This window comes from Mytilus californianus, unplaced genomic scaffold (genome assembly GCF_021869535.1).
Source record: "Mytilus californianus isolate M0D057914Y unplaced genomic scaffold, xbMytCali1.0.p SCAF_2, whole genome shotgun sequence".
Classification (NCBI taxonomy): domain Eukaryota; kingdom Metazoa; phylum Mollusca; class Bivalvia; order Mytilida; family Mytilidae; genus Mytilus; species Mytilus californianus.
Window position 1 is genome coordinate 76,511,370 of NW_026262668.1, and position 13,412 is coordinate 76,524,781.

General features: G+C 33.1%; 1 protein-coding gene across 1 annotated transcript in view; it reads left to right on the plus strand.

Annotated features, from left to right (window-relative positions):
• The first annotated feature begins 4,407 nt into the window (after positions 1-4,407).
• Positions 4,408-13,412, plus strand: part of LOC127727680 (muscle M-line assembly protein unc-89-like) — a 38,312-nt gene continuing 29,307 nt past the window's right edge. Inside the window, exon 1 of the mRNA XM_052234795.1 lies at positions 4,408-4,451. The gene's annotated coding sequence lies outside the window, so the exon portion shown is untranslated. The remainder of the gene's footprint in view (positions 4,452-13,412) is intronic.

The window sequence follows — 13,412 nt, forward strand, 5'->3', positions numbered from 1 at the left end:
AAGATATGAGGCAGACTTAACTGTATCTGTAGTATCCTTTATCTCTAGTTCGATCGGATAGATTCGTTCAACATAGTCACCAAATTTTGTATTATTTAGTGAGAGAACATCATCTATATAGCGGAACGTAGAGTTAAAGGATATTGCTAACTTCTTATCTCTCTTCCTAAGAAGTTCCTGTATGAAGTCAAATGTCATCAGAACAGTACATATTGTTTCTAATTGTTTCAGTCATATTTCGTTTGTCTTCCTGTCATTCAACACAAATGAAAGACAGTAATTTGAGAGATATACTTGAAACTATAGGCATTTGGAGTTGTATTTTTTTGCAGGTTAATGTATTGATCAGACGATATATGCATTTTGTATAAATTGTTTTGCATCCTAAACAAATTTTAAACAACTAATATGTTTCATACATATATACGTCTAAATACATGACATAGATGTCAACGATCAATACATACATGTATATATAAAGACTGCATATTGTATCGATTTTCCTTTACATAGAACTGTAGATCGTATTCAAGAGTTTTCCGAAGTTCGACTTCCCACATTTAATATAATAAGGAGTAGGGAATTCTTTTATTTTTAAATTGGCGCAATCGTATATTTCATTTTTGGCGCAAATGATACTAGTATGTGTTTTGAAAACTAGTGGCGCAAACGTAGCATTGGCGCAAATAAGCTATTGCACGAAAGGACGCATTTTTGGCGCAAACGGATTTTTCTCTCTATGTTATAGTTTGACATATTATGATGTGTTTGTTAGCTTTATAAATGTAAAACAATCCTATATAACTTCAACGCGGTTTTAAGGAACAGTTATACTACGATTTATTTTACTGATACACTCAAAAGTTACTTTTACGAAGTGCACAAGACCTTGAATAAAATGTCTTAAGTTTCAACCCATTCTGTCTATTTTTGCCTTTTTGATGCAGAAATTCTGTGTATTTTGACTGTATTTTATAATTGTACTCCATTGTAGCTTCTGAACTCGAACTTGATACGACTTCTGTCAAAATTGTACCAAAATTTTTGATAACAAGCAAAATTTATGGTAAGTTTTATATTGTTGAACAATACATTATCCAAAAAAGGATCCCTATGCCCCGTTCATAATATCTTGGCGAAATCTGCATCAAGACATTACTTTGTCATATATTTATTATATATTCTAAATAGTTAACATTTTAATGTCCACTTGTATAAAAATGAACTGAAGTGATATAACTACCATATGCATTGATACGGCTATTCAATTAGACCTAAGTAAAAAATGCAATCAGAGACATGTTGCCTTCAAAAATGAACAAAGCCCAATGCCTAATGAAAGTTTTAAAAGAAACCGGAATGAAACAATATGAACTATACAAAGGAGGAAACTGCCTGATGAAAACTACAACAATACACAAAATTTGTTACAGCAGACAGCAACCCGCGATAACCACATGATCACAAAATCCTGGCTTGGGAAAGGCACACACAGAATAAAACATTGATGATGAGTGCTCAATTCTCCTTAGCCTGGAACAGGGATATAACATCACATTATAAGAACAAAATGTTAAAATCCTATGATAAGGGCTTAACGCATATGCATGAAATCAGTAACGAGCACAAAAACAAATAACATAAAGACAAAAAAAAAAAACAAAACCCAAGTATTCGCAGTTACTGAAAGCTAGGTCAAAGCTTAATATCAACTAATAAATAAAACACGTTCTTCGAGACTAAATTATAAAAGAGAACACCTCCAACAGATTTAGATTTGCATGTACAAACAAACCCCCAAACCAAATATTGTATTAATGAAAGAATATACAATAAGTAAAAATTGGTAAGTAATGTTCGGTTTCGAAACTTCTGACACAGTAATTTCATAATAATAATATTTTAGATAATATGTAAACCCTTTCAAGTTAATGTGAACACAACTTCATTGTAAATTACAAAAAAAAATCTACGTTTTTACGTGATACGGGACTGACGAACAGATGAACTAATTGACAGACGATCATACAGACCGGAAAACATATGTCCCCCTTCCCATATATCGTAAGCAGAGCATACAAAGCAATATTTACTTTGATTTAATGTGCCTATTATACACAAATAATAAATTATTTTTATCATATGTTAATTTTAAACTTAGAAGATTTATCACTATCAACGACAGTCCTTTTTCTCTTGTTCAATTTAAGAAATAATTCCTTCATGTCATGCTCTATGCTCAATTTCACATGGGTTGGAATTATATTTGTCGATATTTTACACCGATAATTTAACTATCGAGAAAATCCTCTTGTACCCGTGTATATACGTATTGCAAATTTAATTACCCTTAAAAAGATGTGTTATAGATCATCTCCGTTCGGTGTCCGTCCGTTATGTTCTTCGAAAAGCTTTGTGGCTCTAATTGTTAAATTTATCATTGTATAGTTACCATTGACATGTCTTCCCGGTTATAAACCCGATTAATTCATTTTTTTTGTGTTATACATTACACTGTATAATGTTTTACTTTATCTCAATTTCACAGGCACTTGTCTGTAAAAAAGGAATTATCGGTATATATTATGGACAAGTCTATTCAGTATTGTCAGAGTTTAGATATCAAATTAAATAAATTGATAAAAAAGTCATAAAAAAGTATAACAAAAATAATGAACTCCAAGGCAAATTAAAAAAGGAAAAGTCCATAAAAACTGACAAATCAAACGCAAAATCAAAAACAAATTATGGTTTTAAACATAATATATATAAAATACGACCATTGACTGTAGAAACCTTACTCAAAAGTTACTAATTGACTCCTAAAATCTCATACATATATGACCTTTGCGGAAACCCATTCATGGCAGGGCGGAGTGCTTCTAAAACAAATGACAAAACATATTTTGGAACTTTAATTTAGTGATTGTAAAATGTGAACTAGTTACTTCGATTGTATAATGAAAATAAATCGTTTAATTTAATTCATCTCGAATTGGTTTTTGATACATCATGGTATCACGCCTTTAAACATGCTAAAAGTAAGAAGACTTTGTAGTGGAGTTCTTAGCATTGCTTTTAAACGAAGTAATACAATGAATGGATTTAAACAATTCTTAGATTGCAGTTTAAAGACAACAATACTGTTCTGAATGGACTTAGGAAAGACATTATAATTCATTGTGCATGGGGCGGATACAAGCCTCTTTCTTATATAGTTTAAGGTCAAGTCAATTTCGAAGCCTTACATCACTAGTTGGAAGGGCACCGCTTTTTCAATGGTGCAGTCCGTCCGAAATTAATTGCCAACAGCACATTGGTAAAAAATTATGTATACTAGTATTGGAATATATCTATAATCAATCATAAATGTTGATTTCGACATGTAGCAGCAATAGAACAACAAGACAATTAGTAAACTCGGGATGTTTCTATCAGTTGTTAGAGGATGTTGACTTTCTAGACAAAGATACGATCGGAACAGGAATAGTGTTAAGACAAAAACATTTTCGATAAGATTAAATGTTAAAGACTTAAGTCTTATTATAAAATACATTTAAAATTTGTATATGATTTCAAGGGGATATGCCATCAGACAGCAATCTTAGTACACAAAGGTATTTCGAGGTTATGAAACAAGATGCAGAAGATATCTGAGGGAGAATCAACTCATACGCGGAAGAGAAACCGACAAAATCATCGAAAAAAAAACAACAGAAAAACGACAAAGGAACAAACAACAACCGTGCTGCAATACACAATATTAAAAAGCAGCACATGGTTTTTTCGTCTTATAGTTCTAAATTGAGTTAAACATATGTACATCTAACTATTCCAGAACTGAGAGAATTGTATGCATCATCCACTTCATACATCGGAATATAATTTACTGAGGCTATCATACAGTTGACAGCATCTTATTTGTTGATCTGATAAGAGCAGTGAGAGTTCGTGTTCATGGGATAAAAACTATGTTCAATACTTTAAACAAACAAATACATTTCAGAATTTTGAACTTAGATTTAATCAAACAAAATACAAAAAACCAAAATAAAGAAATAATTGTATATGATAATGCTCCATTTTTGTAACAAAGAGATCATATTTACCAGGCCTCCAGACGAGTGTTTCCTCTAAAAAAGACTTATCAGTGGCACTCAAATAAAAACAGTTAGATGCCAAATCAATTTCTACGTGGATTTGAAAATCGAAAATACCAACAAGTTTTGCCAAATAAGACTAACGCCAATAATGCCAGTCATTAGAATATCTTCAGCAATGAGTCAAGATACGATTAATAAACCGTACCTAATAAAGTTTTTGTAATTGATGGATTAGCGTAAAGTTTCATAGCATTCTAAAACAATTTCATTTTTTTTTAATTCTGCTTTCAGATCATCCTGATTGCGATGCTAGAGAACCAACTTTAGTATTATCCAACTGTCCTACAGGTTTGTTAACTTAGACAAGGAAATAACAAATACACAACATATTAACTTCTGGGAAATGATTATTTGATTGTATTTGTCTAAGCTAGAATCACCTGAAACAGTAACTGTTGTTAATCAATTTAAAACATTAGTTCTTTTTAAAACTTGCAAAGTTCAAAATTGAAATTTTAAGTAATAAGGTATTAAAACTTTTAATTTGAAGTATAAAAACACAAAACTGAAAAAAAAATATCAACTAGTGTCCTTATGTAGTACAATAAGATGTACCCGCACCTGCCGGAATACTCGTTACCGAAATTGAGTTCTGGTCATGCATGATTTCATATCATATGACAAGAAGACACTATGTGACCAACTTAAAAATATTTTTTCCATGTGTAACAGGAAGAAGTATATCTTATACGGGCGGCTAATGTCTTATTTTCAGATGAGTCTATAATTTATCGACAATAACGTAATCGAAAGTTATGACATCTTCTCAATCTCAATCTCAAGAACCTCCTCTACAAAAGACTAAAAATTACGAAATAATTCATCCTAGCCATATATTTGTTGGTCACATTGCCAAGGCCATGTGAAAATAATAACAAATTTATGGCTTGCATGATTAATTCGATTCTAATAGGAAATTCGGCTATTTTAAAAACTGAAGCGAAGATAAATGTGCCGTGTGTGTGTGGCTATTATATTTTACCCCTTGTAAGATGAAGCTAAAAACGTCAAACACGTTTATGGTTTGCATGAATTATTTCTAATAAGATCTAGAAAAAATGTCATTATACCCCCGCTTTAAAAAAGTGGGGGTATGCTGTTTTACCTCTGTCTGTCCGTCCAATGAATATTTTTCGTCGCTTCATTCTGAGGAACTACATTTTGGTTTCAGGCTTTATATAAGTCAGCTATACCGTGTGATGCGTTTTCAGATACATCACTCAACAACTACCTGTTTACCGAACACTTACCATGCTTACATATTTTTACACTATTAAAATTATCCATATTTGGGCGGGGGTATCATCAGTAGCTCGCAGTTTCACTTGTTAATCCTAATAATTCTCAACCCAAACATTTGATTTTCGTTGGCAACTATTAATCGACAAATCCACAGTCGTAAAAAAGGCGCGAAGCATCATGTTGACTTGCTGAAATGTATAAATGTGCAAATAATGGAATAGAATAGAAAATAAAACAACTACTACCTCAAAATTCCGTTTAAATGCAATATTATCCGAATTTGGAGCGTACACGTAACGGAATAACCTTCAGCTTGGGAGATTTCATCGTATGACGTCATATTTTGAAATGCCGTTAATGTGCCACTAGCATTCATTGAATTTCGCGGAATTTTATTTTATTATAATTTTTGTACATTTCCCAAGCTCTAATGCGGGATCAGGGTGAATGGATAAAGCTTACTAAACACTGAAAAGTGATGTATTTTCTTCCCGGAAATTTCTGAAATCATCTTTCAACAGCTAGGTCAACAGGCACTCAACAATTCAGTAGAATTGGTTCTTTTGTCCGTGGATCTGACGATTTGCCTTAAAATACTACCGATTTCAATAGACTACTAGTATTTTCATATTACCGACTTTTGACTCCGGACTTCATATTTTTCTACAGGTTACCTACTCAGTGGTAGGATATCCTGGCGCTCGGTCAATTAAGAGCAACTTAAAGAAGTAAAATCAATAGATATAAGAAGATGTGGTATGAGTGCCAATGAGACAACTCTCCGTCCAAGTCACAATTTGTAAAAGTAAACCATTATAGGTCAAAGTATGGCCTTCAACATGTAGCCTTGGCTCACACCGAACAGCAATCTATAAAGGGCTCCAAAAATGACTAGTGTAAAACCATTCAAACAGGAAAACCAACGGTCTAATCTATATAAAAAACGAGAAACGAGAAACACTTTTGAACCATATCAGCAAACGACAACCACTGAATATCAGGTTCCTGACTTAGGACAGGTGCAAACAAATGCGGCGAGTTTAAACGTTTTAATAGCCGCCAACCTTCACCGTAACATGAAACAATAGTGTAACATCACAACATAGAAAGACACACTATAAAATATCAATTGAAATGGCTTAACTCAATCAAAAGATATATTAACAAAAACAAGTGAACATACACTGAACGAATAAATTTGATCTATGACACAATGTAAATACAAAATTAATAAAAAAAAAAGGGGGTAAGATGTAAAAAAAAATATCAGAAAGACAACCATAACCTTGGAAAAAATGCCGCCAAGTAAAATAACGTACACAGGTAAATAAAAATTGTTTTGTTGTAAGGTATACATGGAGTTCGGAAATATTTTTTACAAAATAAATAATTGTGTTGTTCATAATACGAGAACAAACGTGAAAATTTATCGTCATACCAAACACTTATTAAAGGTGGTCAAGCTTACAATCGGTACAATTTTGACGAAAAATTAACTGTTTCATGTTTTCTATAAACGACAAAATGATCAGAGAACAGTAAACTATCCCCCATAATCGCATCGGTTATTTTTTATGTTTGATTTTTAAAAATTATATAATCCGGAGTCAAAAGTCGGAAATATGAAAATAGTCTATCAAATTGTATGACGAGACTTCATGAAACCTGACGTGGTATCACTAGCCAATAAGTCATCACTCGCGTACTGACATTTTTGTAAATTAATTGATCATAACATTAAGGTTTGTCTACCCCAAAGCACAGATGACCTTTGCCAGATTTGTCATAACTTTTTGGGATTTTTTTCTTCTTAATGCTCTTCAACTTCTTCTTTGATTTGCCATTTCAACTATTTTATGCGAGCGCCATCTTTTTGTGTATCCGAAACACGCATCTGGAATACAACATTAAACGCTGCAGCTTCGTGAAGCAGCAAGTACATCGTTACCCTACTTTGTAAATTATGATTCTTTTCTTTTTTTTATTCCCTTGTTCAAGTTGGTGGTAGCTGCACTATATATGCTCCTTATTGTGGTTTTACGACATTTTGTCTAAACGAAGGAGAATGTTTAGGCGCACGTGAAACAGTTTCTACCTCTGCTCATTGAATGCCTATACCAAGTCAGGCTATCTTAACTATTTGTTGTTTTGCTAGATTTTTTCTCTCAAAGGAGTCGGGTGTTTTTGATTGATTTGGTCTGTTATGCAATGCGGTATTTTTGGCAATTCCTGTTATCGCTTCCTATGTTATCTTATCTATGAATAAATGAACAGAACTGAGGTAACAAGCGTGGTCCGCTCTAGTTATGGAAGTTGGTACACCATATGCGTGATTAAACTCCTGGTGTCCAAAAGGGATTTCTGGGGGCTAATACCTTGGACAATCGCCTGTTTGCTTGGCTCTTCGAAGGAAGTAGATCTATATCGTATGTGGCTCAAATCGTATTCAGGTGTGTCCGTATGGTAGATCAGTGATTTCATCGGTTATCATAAGACATACCATGTAACTGCAAGTAAAACATCCAATTACAACGTCTAAGACTAAGTGAGCGAAGATCACGTCATCAAGCTCGTGACAAAAACCTGGTTTAATGCATGCGCGGAAAGTCAATGACAAAAAGCGACTTCTGATGACAGCCCTTTTTATAGGTTTGGCGTTGCTCAAAATTCGCGTATCCTTCATGCTGCTACTGTTACCCAACGAGTCATTTCATTAAAGTTTAGCAGTCGTCAACGGACGTCCTTTGACCATATTGGACTCGCATCGGCAGTCGCAATCCTAAATACTGTTCAATTACTTGTGTCATTTAATAGTTTTACAGCATTTGATGTTTGAACAGGAAACGAGTACTCTCAAATCGTACTTTCGTGTTAATTTGACCCGTTGACATAATTTATAATGCATTTCTGTTATTCAATATTTACTTATTTTGTGTTATATCTCGTCTCATTATTTTTAACATGTACCACCTTTGATAAGTATTTAATATGACTAAAAAATGTTCACTTCTGTTCTCGTACTACGAATAACAAATTTTGTAAAAAATGTTTCTGTACTCCTAACAACAAAATTATTATTTTTAAATTTACCTGTGTACGTTACTTTTTTTAACGCCATTTTGTCTTAGGTTTAAATTGTCTTTTTGACATTGAAACATCTTTTTTATTTATATTGTGTCATAGATCAAACTTATTCGTTCAGTGTATATTTACTTGTTTTTGTGTATTGTCTTATTGATCGAGTTAAGCCATTTCAATTGATATTTTATTGTGTGTCTATTTATGTTGTAATTTTATACCACTGTTTCAGGTTAGGTTGAAGGTTGGCGCCTGTTGAAACGTTTAAACCTGCTGCATTTTTATGCACCTGTCTTTAGTCATGAGCCTGTTATTCAGTGGTTGTCGTTTGTTGGTGTGGTTCATAAGTGTTTCTCGTTTCTCGTTTTTTTTATATAGATTAGACCGTTGGTTTTCCTGTTTGAATTGTTTTACATTAGTCTTTTTGGGGCCCTTTAAAGCTTGGTGTTCGGTGTGAGCCAAGGCTCCGTGTTGAGGGCCGTACTTTGACCTATAATTGTTTACTTTTTACACATTGTGACTTGGATGGATAGTTGTCTCATTGGCACTCATACCACATCTTCTTATTTATAAAAAACGTATGATTACATATAAATTCTACATGATATGAAAGCTTTAGGGATAACTGTCTCTTAGCTACGAGTATTAGCGTATTTGGTACGCAAAGAAAGACCTATGTCCTCAGAGGCGCATGTGGCAGCTGTCAAAAGAAAATCCATTACCTTGCTGATGAACAACTATGATTATAAATGAGTCGAAACGACTTTTTGCAACGCGCTAGATGACGTCATTTCCTGTCATGTTGAACATGTCACTTCCGATCATATGGTTTTGACGCCATTATCAATGACGTAACGGAATTTTGTTTTGTATAAAAGTGACACCTAACATCCACGTATTCAAACATCAATCCGAATTCCGATAGCTAAAAATCTTATTCGGAACGGACTCCGTATACAAACTATTAGTATTTTATTGTAATTATATTACAAAATATTGATCACATGATGCTAGTATTACTAGACTTGCAATTGCTTTACATCAATCCATTACGACGGAAAAGCTTTTCAAACATTAACATATGTTAAATGTCACTGAAACAATTCACTTACTCAGTTCAAAAAGTTATTTATTGTTTCGGGAAAGGAAGTACGGCACCTTTGGTCAATCCTGTCTGATTCACATAATTGGCGTTACTGTAACATTAGTACTTCAAACATGTTGTTGTTGAAAACAGATTCTGGAGAAAATGCATATATTATCACGTTTAAAGAGAAACACTGAAGATATTCCTCATGTGAAATCTTTGGAAATCTAAAGCAAACAGGAAGCTTTTTCCAACGAAACATTTGATGATTAGGACATATAAATCGAAAGATATTTTTGCATTTTCTCGTGATCGGAATTAGGAATAAACAATAAATTTTTTATTGGTTTATTTGAAATAACTAGTGATTGGCACTTGATACCTAGTGAAGAAAAACAATAATATTTATTGTTTTTATTTATAATGTAATTCTAGAACTTATATTTTCCATTAAAAATGGTATGTATTGAAGTACTTATTACTCGTATGGTGTACCATTTGGTTCAAAAGGTATTTTTATCGGTTAACCGCTATTTATATACCGGTTGACCGCTATTTTTATCGGTTAACTGCTATTTTTATCGGTTAACCGCTATTTAATGTCGGTTAATCGCCATTTTCATCGATTAACCGCTATATATTTGTCGGTTAACCGCTAATATTATCGGTTAACCGCCTTTTTTTTTATCGGTTAACCGCTATTTTTATCGGTTAATCGCTATTAATTTATCGGTTAATCGCTATTTTTATGGGTTAACCGCTATTTTTTATTGTTAGTCACTTCTAATTTATCGTCTATGAACAAAAAACTAATTATTAGAAATAAGTAAGTGATTGATGGAGGAAGTTTATCGCTTAACCTGTTTCAACAGTAATTTGAATTGCTGACTCCTCCCATGTTGGTCAATTATTCCCACCCAACTTAAAGAATTGTTTGACGAACGCCCACTTGTTTCGAGCGTTGGGCACGTGGCAATATCATAGCACATAGCACTATGTTGCACGTCAGAAATCTTTATTTTATTTATGACAAAACGTATTGCTTTGCGTGAATTAATCACCAAAGAATGGATTAATTTACCTCTCAGATTCCCATCTTCTCCCGCCTTCACCTCCTTTTTTATATTTACGCCGACAAAACAACGCGGTTGACGCTTTCCTGGTGATGGAGTTTACAATTTCTACCTCTTTATTCCTAAATATCATAATTTCTAGATCGATTCGTGATTTATTGGGGTTTTTTTTGTTCATTCTCTTTATAAAACATTGAAAAAAATATTATGCACTGGTTGTTTTAAGCTTATTAAGCATCTTTAACGCTTCCACAAGATACCAAATGACACAGAAATTAACAACTATTATAATAGGTCACCGTAAGGCCTTCAACAATGAGAAAAGCCCATACCGCATAGTCAGCTATAAAAGGCCTCGAAATGACAAATGTAAAAAAAGTTCAAACGAGAAAACTGACGACCTAATTTATGTACAAAATAATGAACGAAAAACAAATATGTAACAGCAACAAAAGACAACCACTGAATTACAAGCTCCTGACTTGGGAGAGGCAGATACAGAATGTGGTTGGGTTAAACTAGAATATATTTTTCAGAAAATTTATGAATACCGGTAGCTTTTTTCTTGAAAATGTATCACTTGATTTTTTATGAAGCGGTTTTTTGTTTAGGTAAAACACATTTTACTATCACATGAACCCAGAATTCTTCATGTGATGATATAAAACTAAAACCATATACTGTGACCTATAAGAGTCTAGTAGTTATTCGTGTCATTGGATTGCTGTCTAAATGACACATACCATTGTTTCTAATGGTACATGCAGAAAAGTCTAAAAAGAATGCTCACAGAATTATGAGAATAAAATGTTTCTTTGGAAATGGTTAAGATATATTATAAACCAAAAAACATTGGATGGCAATAAAATAGATGCATGGAATGTGCCACGGGAGTTTACAATACATTTTATGGCACAAGTAACACGATACCGAATGGCATATCTCCCTATTTCTAAAATATTTTGCACACTTCGAATTTGATCCGAGTTATTTTGGAATATGAAATACAAAATGGGGGTCACCATTTTTGTTTTCTTGTAATTTTCATAGGAAAACTTCAATTTTGGTGGCATAGGACAATGATCACTTTAGGCCAAATATAGCCCTGAATTTCAGCTTTATCGTAAAATTTCAAATCTTAAATGGATCTGTTTTTAAAAGATTTACTTTCTTGGTAAAAGAAATCTCTTCATGAGAGTGCATTCTTTGCTTCAAAATCAGCTCATTTTTTATATTTTGTCAAAATAGGATGATTTTGTGAATTTCGGAAAATTCCGGACCTATAAGCTTCAGAAAACCCTTGGCTGCAACCTAGGATTCAAAATGTTCTGTAACCAATTGTTGCCAATGATGATATTGAATCCCTAGACACAAAACTTTCTGCATTTGTATGGTGACCAAAGTAAATTATGCAAAAACATGTTAGGAACTATTGACCAAATCAAATAAAGAATACTTATAAAAAAGTCAATACTTCGTCATATGTAATATGATGTGCCAAATTGAAGTTATTTTGTAATAAAAGTAATATCATGACTATTTCTATGTTATCTGTGTAGTATTATGGCCTGATTAAAAAAAAAACATCAAAATCTTACGGCCAATGTTAAACCTTCGTGAACTTACACGGATATAATAAGGAAAAAGCCTTTTTCGACTTACAGTGGAGATCACTTCTAACCTCTCATTAGAACTGTCAGAATAATCTGTTATAGAACTGTTCTAAACTGTCCTAGAACAGTTCTACCTAGAAAAGTTCTACCCTAGAACTGTTCTAAGTAGAACTGTCAGAATCAGTTCTAGGTAGAACTGACCAAATCAGCTCTAGGTAGAACTGTCAGGATCAGTTCTAGGGTAGAACTGTCTAAAACTGTTCTAGGTAGAACTGTCCAAATCAGTTCTAGTCGTAGAACTGTCAGCAGAATTGAACAAATCAGTTCTAACCATAGAACTGTCCGGAGCTTTACTTTTGCGCCAATTGGCATTTCATTTGCGCTAAAATAATCTTTCATTTGCGCCACAAACCATATTTCATTGGCGCCAAAATAAAACATTTCATTTGCGCCAATGATACAGGTTAATACAGGTAATTAGTAAAACAAATAGTTATATTTAAAGGAGACTTTTCATAATAACCTCAAAACACAATTTTTGATTGCATCATAAAATATATTTCTCCGAAATCAGTCATCGTAATCATAATGAAAGCAATATACACGGATACGTTCTTGATAACAGATATTTCATAATACAATTCTGTTATAAATTAACGAGATCATCAAACCCAAAAGGAAGCACTATACACTGGAGTAAGACCAAAAGTTCGTTCTGACACAAGACTTGTAAGCAACGGCCCGGATGTACTCATGTACACTGGATAAACTATATGTGTGGTCAAAATAAAAATTACAGACTTATTTTATATTTATAGTTTTATATCTAAGTGACTCTCAGTTTCATGTATAAGAAATGAGCATGAACTTACTTAGATATCAACGGGGGGTTTTACCCTAAAAAATCTTATTCACGATAAAACGATTTATATTTTTAACTTTTCCGTTAAAAGTTACCTGTAAAATGGCGCAAAAGTAGTTTTTATATTTTGGCGCAAATGAAATATAACCTTGTGGCGCAAATGAAAGATTGGATTTTGTAAAAAAAAATTGGCGCAAATGCAATGCGCCCGAACTGTCAGCAGAACTGAACAAATCAGTTCTAGCCGTAGAAATGACCAAACCTGTCATGATTGTAGAACAGTTCTAAATGACG